The following is a 14,300-nucleotide window of genomic DNA, read 5'->3' as shown; positions in this document are numbered from 1 at the left end:
TGGAGAACTGCTGCATAACCATTTACATGTGGATATGCAGACACAGGAAGTAGAAGACTATACCATCTCCACAAGACATCATGTGCTTCAAAAAACACCCAAGTTCTCAGTGCACATAAACTAGTTACAAAGATTTCTACTAATAGGTTCTACTATCCAATTAGCCAAACTAAAAAAAATGAGGTTTTAAACAAAATTAAGACAAAATTGTTTTCAATAAAAATTTAGGAATAGAGAGAGAGATGTAAGACAATGTTATCTAATAAAAGTCTTAGGCCTTTTTTTTTAATTATCTACATCACTGTAAAACAATCATTGATTTATAAATAACTAAAAAAGCAGTAATTGGTACACTCGTTTATTCAAGGATTAAAAAAAAAATCACATTTTTTTCAGTTGCAACAAGTTCAAAATCTGCATTAATATTTCACAATTTGGGCTTCACTTTGAATGAGTCAACTAATTTGTTCCACCTATAGGCTGTAAACTGTCAAACTTCATCCTTCCAGTCAATATGTATTGACTAGGAAAGTTTGGACCATATTCAGAATTTAACACAGTTAACCGCAACAACTTCTAGTATCATGTTAATTATACAAACAATACATTAACTAATATTTTCCACCACATTTCTTGGCCTCAACTACTGATGAATTATTGAAATTTGCAAGTATGTTGAGATAAATTAGATCTCAGAATCACCTCCAATGTGTAAGAAAATATTCAATTGTAGATTTATATAACAAAGTTTAAATTTCCATGGGTTGGACACCAGCGTATTGGCCAGGTGGCATTCCAGTTCAAAGTACAGCCGAATTTATCCACCCATCTCCAATACCTGGTACTTCTTCCGTATTTTACCATATACACAAAAGTCCATGAAAATATCTCCTTAACTGCTGCATTCCATTTTATTGAGGATAAAAGCAAAGTAACCTGCCATGTCCACACTTTCCCGTTCAGACCGCTGTATAAACTGGTGTTCCTGTAATGTGAAGATATTTAGGTGTTATCCTATAATAACAAGAAAGTGCCATTGTTAAACTTAAAACAAAAATTTAAATTCAGTTACAAAAATGAGAAAGATATCTATTAAATACACATGTTTTACTGTTAAAGAACTGTCTCATTAAATTTAATGTTGACACATTTCTAAAACAAATAAATATATCAGCTGATCAGTATGTCTTACTGAAACATCACAAAATGATCAACATTTACAGTTTATTGTCAACAAATTTAGTCATAACAAATCAAAAATGTCACATTGGATACAGTCAATCAGTCTTATGACAAACTCTATATGACTACCAGAGAATTTTTAGTCCAACAATGAAAAGTACAAGATGATCATCATGAACCACAGTAGTGGTTCATAATATGGATAACCAATTGTAATTTCTTCTTCATTATTATTATTTAATATTGTTCCAGTAGTTTACAGCAAAAATGGCAGTGAGTATTGTAATACAACCAGGTCAGTATTACTAAAACCATTATTGTGCATTGTGTAGGGTAGTTTTTAAGTTTATTTGACCACCTAGCAAATAACAGGAGCTGTATAACTGTTTACAATCAATCATTTTTATGTAGTCTGTGGTTTATATGGAGCCTCATAATCTACTTCATGCATACGTATATAGCTGCATGCACGCTGTGGATGTAATTTAATGTTTATATGGCAGGCATGACACATGTACCATAGCGATTATTAACTTATTGTTGCAACTGTATTGACATTGCATATCATTTGTTTATGAATAGGATTCCTACCTTTTGGACACAATACTTCTGACAGGATCAGTTTTTTACCACTGCATGATTGATTTCGGCCAGGTTACACAAACATTTAACTCTTTCACTATGGGCTTGGTCCCTGGGACCAACCTTGTAACCATTTTGTGCTTGTTATAGTTTTCATGCTATAACTTTTAAATCAGTAAGCGTATGTTCATGAAATTTAGCATAATATTATATATTTGCTTTCATATGCAAAATATTAGATATTTTTTTATTAAGTCTTAAGGTTTGTTAAGCAATGTTTTTCTCATGCATTTTTCATTTCACATGTTGCCTAAACAACAGGCAAAATAATTTTCATTTTCAGATTAAAAATACTTTTATGCATCAGAAAATTTTCAAATTTCACATGCGAAATCTTTATAACGTCCACACAGTTATCAAATGTTTCTTAAGAAAAACACTCATATTTTTTTCTGTTATTTTCACTAAAGAATCTCTGTATGGGTTTGTTATGTTTGACCGATTTTGTAAACACCATAAAAAAATTAGTAAATAAATATAAATTATGCCTTTTTCTTTCTAGAATGACTAGAAATTATAACATGAAAACACAAATTTTTAGACTAAATAGCTTAAAATCTCCTAACATAAATTTATATATGTTTATTATTTTTATTATATTGACCTTTCAGCCATGTCTGGCTAATAATACAGAAGTTACAATGATGTGGCGCGCATGCACTCAGGTTACCGTATCCAATAGTATAAAACTGACCTTTAGTCTTTACAAAGTGACCTGTCTTGGCTGTGTTATAGTGGACTAGCATTTCGTAAAATACAGTCACATTTCAATTATTATACATTATATATGTATAGATTGTTACTATTTATAAACAACTTCTTAAACTTTTTTTCTTAAAACAGTAAATAAAGAAGTAAAGCAAACAATTATCTCTTCTAGTTACGACCTTTGAACTCATTTGCTGCTTGTGTATGTTGCTAAGCCTTATCAAATTTTACATGTGGAGGATGTGAAACCATGTGTGTTTGAAATAACAAAAATTATAAATTACTATATTGATTGATTCAGTACATGAGTGATATCTCAGCAAATAGAAATGATAGGAGGTTCTTATTTTAAATTCTAGCTTGTTAATATCAGTAACTTGAGTTTCTAATTTGTATGAAACTATAGACTTTGTATTTTGACACCACAAACATCTAATTTGAATTTAATTTTTAAATATTTACTTATAAATTAAGAAATCGACTTATGTATAATACTAAGATTTGAATTATAATCTACTATTTGATACCAAACTTATTGACATAAATTCGTAAAATAGTAGTTCAATAAAATTTTTAATACGAGTCAACAAACTCGATGACATGGCCTTTGACCTGTGTGGAAAGGGTTAAAACATTACACAAATCTCTACAACATTCTGCAAATGTCAAGGTTTTCTACCCACAACAGAAATCTTTATGCCATAGGTTAAAAAATAACACCAAGCTCAGTTTCAAATATTGGATCAGCAATCACGTTGTTGGCTGACTGTAAGTGCCAAATTGTAGCCAACACTGCGTGATTGCAAATTTTATAGATATGCATAGATAGTAGCCATCCTTGAAGCTGACTATAAGGAATGGCAAGAATCGTACAAAGAGGAAACGACAAAAATGATGGTGATTCTAGACAAAAGTGAGGCATAAATTTTGTAGCTATATATTTTATTGAGAATATATTTAGCTTCAGATAAAGTATGCAGCAGCGACAGCCCACCAGAGTTTAGGGTCATCACACTCGAAGAGGGTCGTTCAAGTGTCACGATTCAAACTCCATTAGAAATTGAGGGGGGGAAGGTATATTAATATAATCAATTCATAATTGTTAATTAACACATTTTCGACCTTGTAGTGTGCCCATAATGTCACTCTAAGAGGAAACCTGGCCAGTTCCAGCAAAATCATAATCAGCCTTACTATGGGTGGTGGAAAGGAAGAGAAAATATAACAACTATAAGAAATATTAAAAATGCTTGTTTCTATACATAAGCTATTGTATTATGATACATTGTCTTATATTTGCATTAAATATTAAGTTGTCAAGAAATTAATGTTGCTTTTTTTTTAGATGAAAACACCCGAACAACTTGTATATCAAAACAAAACATTTAGTAAATGAAATTGCCTCCAGTCTTATCGGTGATCATTTTCCATTTTTCAATCAGGTTGTTAATGCCCTGATTAAAAAAATCACTTGGCTTTTAAGCAAAAAAACTTGTCCATGCCCTCTTTAACACTTTCCACATTTGCATACATTTTCCCATTAAGATGGTGATGCAGCAAATGAAAAAGATGGTAATCTGATGATGCCATATCTGGAAAATATGGTTGGTGGGGGAGAATTTCCCAATCCAATTCCATAATCTTGTGTTGCATCAAATGTGCCATTTGTGGACGTGCATTGTCGTGGAGAAGAAGAACACCTTTCCGAATGACAAGTGCAGGGCGTTTCTGATGAAGGGCTTGATTTAAACATTCAATTGGTGACTATAGATCTCTGCACTGACAGTTGGCTGTGGATTGAAGAGTTCAAAATTAATTATTTCTTTGATGTCCCACCAAATGTAAAGCATTACTTTCTGATGATGGAGTCCGGGTTTTGGGGTCAGAAGTGTTTTTTTGTCTAGGCTGAGCCATTGCTTTTGTCATTTAATATTTGCATAGAGAATCCATTTTTCATCACTGGTGACAATTCTGTCCGAAAATGAGACGAAGCAATGTTCACATGTTGGAAACGATGATCATCGGAGAGTTTGTGAGGCACCCAAACACCTTCTTTATGGAGTTTTCTGATATTCCTTAGATGTTTACATATTGTTTCAAGAGAGACATGCAATTTCAGGGCCATTTCACAAGTGTGTTGCCTTGAGTTAGACTCAGCAAGCATCTTCAGAGCATCAATATCAATTCCAACATGTCGACCCCTGCCATCATAGTTTTTAAGGCTAAAGTCACCTACACGAAATTTTCTGAACCATCATTGACATTTATGAACGTTCAAAACATTTCCATAAACTTCTTTGATATTCCTTGTGACTATAGAAGCATTGTTTACCTTCTTGTATTCAAACAGCATTATATGCCGAATGGGTGTCTCGTCGTGTGCCATCACTATAAGGGATTAGAGTATACTAAGCCCAACACATTATATAGGCTACACTAATGTGATGTTTAGACAGTTTGTTTAACTATTATACATAATGTATGTCTTGGGGTGATGGTTTTTGGGTGAAAAATACATATAGCTATCTATATATACAGCATTACAACTGTAAAAACTATAAAACTTGCATGTACATATAAATACTAGCCAATATGCATTGCATGTTCATGCATGAATAAAACTTGTGTTGTTACAAAATCCAGGTCATGCACCATTCCAGTACAGTTCAGTAGTCCCTCCAACCCAGTGTTTACAGACTCCCTGTATAGTGACAGGGTATAAATATAGTAGCTATATATATTTTAACATGTGGTATGTTGATCACCAAGTATCATGGTGAATATATATACAATACCACTATCAATGATAACATTGTGGCAATTATACCAGCAGAAATAGCCATCCAATCTGCATGGAGCCAATCTATAGATTCTCACTGTTTCCCAAGAGAGAATCATACACCAACTACACATTTCATTGTACTAAACTGTTTCATATAAGACAGTATTGTTATTATAAAGGTTTATGTGCATGATTGACATAAAAAAATTAAAGAAACAAGATTATTAAAAATTTTTAATTTAAAAAGGGAGAATAGGGATCTTCAACAAAATACAGAAACAAGATAGGTAGCTTTTAGACATAGTCAAAATATGAATTTGTAGCTTGAGGAAATAATGTCAACACTATGTCCCAAACCTTCAACTTGTTTGCTTACTTTTTTTGCGATTGCATTTTCACTGTAAGCTACCCACCTTGCTTTTGTATTTTGTTGAAGATCCCTATTCTCCCTTTTTAAATTAATCTATTAATGTTAGGAAAATAATTGAAATTAGCGTTACTAATTATTACTATCATTCGTCATTCCAACTATCCAGGTCTCGTGAAAATAATAACTTACTTGAACTTAATCAATAAATGAGCCTGACGATTGATTGATTAGTAAATTCCACTAATCACCCAGCTCTACATAAGAGTTATGTAACAATTAGAAATACTTCTCAAGACCTAAAAGAAAGTACTTTTAACAGCATTTAATTTTCAAACAATTAATGGAGATTTTCAACATCAATTAATCCTACAAATATGGGCTGGGTGGAATCCACCCGGCTCATAACCACGAGAGTAATGCTACTATAATGTTTGATAATGAACGCGTATCTTTACAAATTTTGCAGATTATTAGTAAACATTGCAAGGTTTTCATAGAAAAAATATCAGGTTTCTAAATTAAGTATCAAGATTTTTTTTATTAAAGATTTGCTTGTGAATTTTTTCTTTCAAAATGTTGACTATCTAACGTGCAAAGTAAATTTGATTTTAAGATTAAAAATACTTTTCTCTATCTGAAATTTGTAAAGTTTCATTTCCATAATATCTATATCCTTCTAGAAAATTAGAAAAAGTTTTTTGAATAAAACTTTATATTTAATCTGTTATTTTATCAATATTAACTCTATACGGTGTTGGTCGATTTGACCAATCTCGTAACCGTCATAAAAATTAGGAAATAAATCTAGATTACCTTTTTCTTCTTACAGAATGACTGCAAGTTCTAACAGGTAACCACAAATGTTTATTCTAAAAAGCTTTAACCTTGTAACTGTATACATCTATTAATTTTTGTTTTATTGACTTTTGAACTATTTTGTGATTTGTTTCTTTTATAATAATAAATAGTGAAAACAAACGAAAAGTAAATAACCTCGTAATTAAATATCAAACACTCTTTTCAATAAAACTTTATATTTTATCTCTTATTTCCTCTACTGTAGCATTATACATGATTCTCCAGGTTGTATAACGAAAATAAAATGTATATTATTGTTATACTGATCGCAAAGTTTCAAAAAGTTTATACTTCTCACCTTTTCACACTTATTTTCTGTACTAATTTTATCATTAGGAGCTGACTTAGAAACTAGACGAAACAACATGAATAGTACTGTCTGTCCTTTTAAAATATGGATCATGAAGGTGCAAAATAAATCACCTGAAAGTTTCTTCTAAACTTTTCACACCTCTTTCCTATGTTTATTCTACTGTTAGTGGCTGAAGCAGAAATCTGCTGAATATGAAGCAATGAATCGCTGCTCCTTACTTAGTTTGACACCGTCAATATCAAATAAGCTCATGCTGCACAATTCCCAAAACTTTCCCTGCTTTGAAAACACAGTGGGGTAGGATTTATCAACTTGTTACAATGACAGTTGTGTAAAGTATTATAAAATGTTTATGTTATGACTTTTGTAGAAAGTTCAGCTCGATCCAATAAGTTGATAAACGGAAGTATCCTATAGAAACTATTTGAATCGCTGCTCTGAGAACACTGTGGGGTAGAATTTGCCGGCTTCCTTGCAGTACAGTGGTTCCAACAAGAACTGTATAAAGTACTTTATAAAAGTGAGACAAAATATTTATGATATTACTCTTTACAAAGTTGTATCTGATCCAATAAACTTGGATGGTCAGGATTTAGTGTTAATGTAGGAGTGAAAGTGCTTATGAACATCCTGTTTCCTATTTTACCATGCTTACACAGTAACCAATAAATGTGTAGTTTCCAATATTTTGTAAAATACAGTGAGGTTTTGGTTACCATACATTATATATATGTGTGTAATATATATATATATATTATTACTATTTACAAATAAATATTCAAATTTCAGTTATTTTTCTTGAAACATAGAACAGTAAATATAAAATATTTAGAAAACAATGATCTCCACTACTTAGGATGTTTGAAGTCCTTTTTTGCACTCGTGAGTCATACTTGCTAACCCACATCGTAAGCCTTGTCCAAATTCACATATCGATGTAGAAAAAAATAATTTTTGTAGACTTTATATATGTGCATTTTTGAAGACCAAAAAATTATAAATGATTATACTGATACCACAAAAATCTATTGTAATTTACCAAGTTTCTTAACTATGCTTTATTTGAGTCTAAAAAAATCTAATTTCTGTTTGAAAAATAGCATTGATCATAATACTTCAAACTCTCCAACAATACAAGAGTTCTTCTCTCATAAATAACTTAGAAAGAGTAACAGAATTACACAGAGGAGATTTAGAGCTTTTGATTGGTTATAAACTTATAGGTAGATAAACAAGTCTTCTAAAAGGATGAAGTGGTGGGTGGAGTCAATAGGGTGGAGGCATAAATATTATAGAAAACGTAGAAGGTTTTTCTACAGTTCTTAGAACAATCAAACTCACCAACAATTTCTTGTACTTAGGTCGATGTTGTTCATCTTTGATTAAACTGAAAAAGAGCAAAGATTTGACTGATGACCAATCATTACGTCTTGTTACTAATCAAATGATCAAAAAGTATTAGTAGCCGCTCAACCTGTAAACTGTGTCAGTCATTTTCTTGAGACTTAAAGAGACAATCGTAAATTATACCATTTTGAATAATCACTAGTAAAATTTAATTTTTCTGTTTGTATGCAAGGCATTATTGGGAGAAACTGTTAGCTTTGTATTTTGTACGGAAAAACAACTTAAGAATTTTGAAAGAACACTTTTATCACAAATGTAAAATATGAATATTAAGAATCCCAATTTAAAACCAAATTTATTTATTTTTTTCAGGCACTAAAGTCATGATTGTTAAAGCCAGTTGAAAAACTCACAATGACTATACATTATTTTCCTCCTTAGAGTACAATAAACCTGGAAAAAAGTAATAAAATGTAAAGAGAAACTATTACAAGACCACATCTATTTGCCACTAATTCAGCATAGTTCATTAGATAAAAACTTCCTTATTGCTCTAGCAAGTAGTTTATACGTTATATAAATAAAAAGTGAAAACCATTTTGTAAATTTAGTTTCTTCCATCTTTAGAGAAATTAAAAAATTAATTATCTTTTAATGGTTAAGACTATTGCATCTTCGATTTTCAGCTTCTGCAGATTTAAGTTTTTGTTCACAATTTAATCGGAGTAACTGTTGAGAGGCTTGAAAAAGAGAACAAACTCAAAAGGTTTCAGATCGCACTAGGTTTAGTGGATATAGTAATTAAGAACACATTAATGGGCTTCCTTATAATGATAAGAAATGTATATCAAGTCCAGTGAACTTGTCATAAAACTGGAGAAATTATAGTTTAATACACTCTTGGGTAATGATGTAAACATGGCTATATGAACTAATACCAAGCAGATGACCATTCTTAACTCTCTTGGGTAATGATGTAAACATGGCAACATGGACTAATATAAAACAGATGATCATTCTTAACTCTCTTGAGTAATGATGTAAACATGGCTACATGGACTAATATCAAACAGATGATCATTTCTAACACTCTCTTCGGTAATGATGTAAACATGGCTAAATGGACTAATACCAAACATATGATCATTTCTAACACTCTCTTGGGTAATGATTTAAACATGGCTAAATGGACTAATATCAAACAGATGACCATTTCTAACACTCTCTTGGGTAATGATGTAAACCATTTAGCCATGACTAATACCAAACAGATGATCATTTCTAACACTCTCTTGGGTAATGATGTAAACATGGCTAAATGGACTAATACCAAACAGATGACCATTCTTAACTCTCCCCTTCTCAACTTTAGTGTGATAAACTTATAATTCACGAGTCTTACCATGTGTTTACAAAGGCCACAAAATCGTTGGAAAAGATCCTTCCATTCTCATAGTGCCTTAACTGAGGTGGTTCTCCCTGTACAACTTGAGTGAGTTGTTCGAAGACACTGTCCCACTTTGGATAAGGAAACCTTCCTGTAGCTACTTCAATCTGTTATAAAAAAATGTAATTAACCTTAATAAATGGTACAAGGGTAATGCTAAAACCAAGCTGTTTCAAACTAAAGATTTTTTTACAGTAGTGACAAACTAAAACTACATCTGTTTTATCCCTTTCTTTTCTCTCTAGAGGCTGTTGGCTGATATAATAGACAAGATAGGATTATATATGTATTAATTCCCTTGAGCTTTTATCAGAATTTTACTGCATAATGCTGTTAGAAATACACTTTATTATAAGAACACCAATTTAAAACTTTATCCTGAAACATAACATTTAATTTTGGATTTCATTTTCTAAGCAAAAATGAAGAACGTAACTATAAGTAATTTAGAAACATTATATGACAAATACAATCCGAGAAACTGATACTTCATGGCTATTCATATTTGGCAACATTCATTTAAATTAAAAGTTAAACTGAACTTTAATTTTTAATATAAAAAATGGCTTAAAAGAGTGATAATGTAAACTAATCTTTAAACCAGGTTACCAATCTCATGGTAAAATACAAACATTAACTGTACCGAAGCCGAGTAACACAGTAGAGTGCAAAATATCAGCTTAGTCCAACAGAATGACCAGTCAGTTTGTAAAAAAATAAACTCACATTAATCAGATAACTACATAGGATGGTAAGATGTTAACTGAGTCCAACACAGCAACCAGTCAGTTTGTAACGAGATAAACTCACATTAATCAGATAACTACATAGGATGGTAAGATGTTAACTGAGTCCAACACAGTGACCAGTTAGTTCGTAACGAGATAAACTAACATTAATCAGATAACTACATAGGATGGTAAGATGTTGGATGAGTCCAACACAGCGACCAGTCAGTTTGTAACGAGATAAACTCACATTAATCAGATAACTACATAGGATGGTAAGATGTTAACCGAGTCCAACACAGTGACCAGTTAGTTCGTAACGAGATAAACTCACATTAATCAGATAACTACATAGGATGGTAAGATGTTGGATGAGTCCAACACAGCGACCAGTCAGTTTGTAACGAGATAAACTCACATTAATCAGATAACTACATAGGATGCTAAGATGTTGGATGAGTCCAACACAGCGACCAGTCAGTTTGTAATAATGAATTTTACCGGTTAACCAGCTTTAGTATTCAGGTGACCATACAAGATGCAACTATACCAGCTCAGTTTAGAAAGGTGACTAACCAGCTTTTAACCATGTATTTTCTCACAACTACATGATTAAATAATCTATCCCAACAAATTATAAGTTTAACTTCAACTAGTAGCATAAAAAGTATGGTTTAAACTTATGAGACCAGTTATAATATGAAATGCGAGTTACAAATATCAAGAAACATAACCTCAAAAAGAAAAAATAGTGTAACTGCTATTGAAATTTATGTGTAAAACATTGCTTTCAGCATTCTTTAATCACTCTTTTTAGGTTAATGAGTTTTTTGAAGTCATTAAATATTAAAAACACTTGTTACTAATTACCAGAGTTATCCCCAGGCTCCACACATCAGAACGGACATCATATCCTCTTGCCTGGCTAGGGTCAATTCTTTCTGGCTAGAATGGAAAACAGACATTCCAACTCTGCTTTAAATTGTCTACTGTGCATACACAACATTCTCTGAACAAGTTTGTATACATAGAAACTTTAAAATATTTAAGTGGTGTTTTCATGTAGAAATATAAATTGGAAATAATTATAGAAACAGTACATAAAATGGAAACTAAGTGGTTGCTCACCCTCTGTTTCATGAAAATGAAACGTAATGTGGTGATAGTTAACACTGTGATTGGCTATCATCCAACAAATCAGGTAGTGACACACCAGCAAGATATCTCATTAAACAGTGATAGTATTCCAAACACTAGTTTGGCGAAGACATTTATGCCTCATAACATAGGCAATCAAGGTAGAAAGTACCAGTTATTCAAAGATGACATAACGTAACCCATGGTAATAACATAAGCAAATGAGGTAGAAAGTACCAAATATTCAAAGATAACATCAAGTAATCCAAGGTAATAACATAAGCAAACGAGGTAGAAAGTCCCATATATTCAAAGATGACATTTAGAAACCCAGGGTAATAACATAAGCAAACGAGGTAGAAAGTACCAGTTATTCAAAGATGACATAATGTAACCCATGGTAATAACATAAGCAAACGAGGTAGAAAGTCCCAGATATTCAAAGATGACATTTAGAAACCCAGGGTAATAACATAAGCAAACGAGGTAGAAAGTACCAGATATTTAAAGATGACATTAAGTAACCCAGGGTAATAACATAAGCAAATGACGTAGAAAGTCCCAGTTATTCAAAGATGACATCAAGTAATCCAGGGTAATAACATAAGCAAACGAGGTAGAAAGTACCAGTTATTCAAAAATGACATTAAGTGACCCACAGTATGTTCTTCATGTTACACATAGCAATCCAGTATTGCTCATACCAGTGACACAGCTGTAAGTACAAGTGTGAACGCTACCTCTAGAACAGTAAGATACACATTAACATGAAGCGGCTTCATTGGTTAGGAGAGATATCCAAACATGAAATAGTTGTGTAAACATGTGTTTATACCAAGAGTGGGTTGAAGTGGAACTTCTTAATTTTCAAACACCCTGGATGTTAATCCTACCAGGATCAGAAGAAGGATATGGAAACCAGGAGATTGGAATGGGATGACCAAAGCAAGAGGAGGATGCTCTTTCCAGATGAATTCAAATTGTTTGCTAATAATCAATGGTAGTTTGTTCAATGGGAAGGAGAAGAAGAATATCACAGTCAATGTGCAACACCAACAGAGAAGCATGCTTGAGCATAGGTTGCATGTACACCAAATTGATGGCACTCTAACAGCTGACAAGTACATGCAGATTCTGGTCCACCATGTCATTCCCTCAGATACATAAATTACTGGGTAAGGATTCATCTTCCAGCAAGACAGTGACCACAAGCATACACAAGATGTGACAAAACACATTTTGACAGTAAAGAGACTGATGGAACAATCACAACATTGGTTGGATCTGCACAAATGCTTAGCAAGAACATGGGCTTACTTAAAAGTTGGAAGATCATATGGCTACCAAACAATCTGGCTGTAATACAAAACACTTGGAACAATATTTGACAATCTTATGGAAACACAAAAACAAGGCATACTATACTATTTACAGTAAACACAAAATATTAAAACATCATGCAATCTCTCAAGTTTTGTTTAATAATGATACAATTATTCATTGTCCTGTAAGTGTATCACTTGTAGGTTTCCATAATTACATTTCTTGTATACTTAGAGCTTGTGTAATAAACGATCTACTGCTATCATATTTCATTCTATTACAAGAGTATAAGGAAAGCATAGGTACAACTTTCCACAGTAGAAAGTGTATCTGAATGTATACAACAGCTATGTTTATGGAGAAACTGAAGATAAAAAACAGGACATTAAAGAAAAGAGCCAAGAGTTTTTTTTCATGAACAGCTGAACAACAATGCAACAAAATATGGGTTAATTAAGTCAAGAAGCTTTAAACCCAACTTCCTAGAGTACATATGATACCAGCTCTAGAAGAACTGTTTTGGTAAACATAACTTCAGACATCTATCAAAAAACAAAATTTCAATCCAAGTTCTCTCTAGCTTGAGTTTTTAAATCAAAAGTAATGTACAAATTCACAGTTTAGTCAGTGCTGCTAATGACAGCCTGATGTTATACTTTTAATGCTTTTTACAATTAACGACTGAATAATCAAACATTTTTATTTATTTCAATCTCTTCTATAGTTTATAACTGGTTATTATAAATAAAAACATTTCACTGTATCCATACAACATTTACCTTAGTTACTCTGTTATCAGATACGAGAATGGTAATAAATTAAATTTCATCTCGTATGTTTCGAAAACAGCTTCTAATTATGACAACAAACAAACCTTCATTCTATAAATTCTCTCAAGATAATGGCTTATCACATTTCAGGTACACCTCTGGTGTTCAATCAATGGAACTTCTCAGATTTTCAAGCACAAGTACATGAAATTTATTTCTTAAACAATACACATGCTTGATATGTTTAGCACCTTAATTATGAACTACTTAAGAAATTACTTGGTATTCTTTAGGTGTAGCTTTAAACTTTTAATATTACAAAGAATTTATAAAACATACTAAAAACCATTTTCAAGCCTTGTATTAACATAAAGAACATAACACTTTGTGGTTAAAACTAGTGAAACAAAAATCATATATTGTGTAGTCAGTGCAGTACTTTAAATGTATTGTATTACGTTGTCAAGAAATTATTGTTGCTTTTTTTTAGATGAAAACACCCGAACAACTTGTATATCAAAAACAAAACATTTAGTAAATGAAATAGTCTCCATTCTTATCGATGATGCTTTTCCATCTTACAATCAGGTTGTTAATGCCCTGATTAAAAAAATCACTTGGCTGTGAAGCAAAAAAACTTGTCCATGTCCTCTTTAACACCTTCCACATTTGCATACAGTTTCCCATTAAGAT

The 14,300-nt window shown here is 31.9% G+C and overlaps 1 long non-coding RNA gene across 1 annotated transcript in view; it reads right to left on the bottom strand.

Annotated features, from left to right (window-relative positions):
- Positions 1-342: 342 nt before the first annotated feature.
- The window catches only part of LOC106473657, a 22,203-nt gene continuing 8,245 nt past the window's right edge, over positions 343-14,300 (bottom strand). The window contains exons 3-6 of the long non-coding RNA XR_002613746.1: positions 11,248-11,322; positions 9,605-9,756; positions 8,197-8,242; positions 343-985 (exon numbers count right to left, since the gene is read on the bottom strand). This is a non-coding gene — a long non-coding RNA (uncharacterized LOC106473657). The remainder of the gene's footprint in view (positions 986-8,196; positions 8,243-9,604; positions 9,757-11,247; positions 11,323-14,300) is intronic.

The sequence above is a fragment of the Limulus polyphemus genome, unplaced genomic scaffold (genome assembly GCF_000517525.1).
Source record: "Limulus polyphemus unplaced genomic scaffold, Limulus_polyphemus-2.1.2 Scaffold6375, whole genome shotgun sequence".
NCBI classification, from domain to species: domain Eukaryota; kingdom Metazoa; phylum Arthropoda; class Merostomata; order Xiphosura; family Limulidae; genus Limulus; species Limulus polyphemus.
The sequence above is the reverse complement of the archived record's forward strand: the minus strand, read 5'-3'. Positions and strand labels throughout refer to the sequence as shown.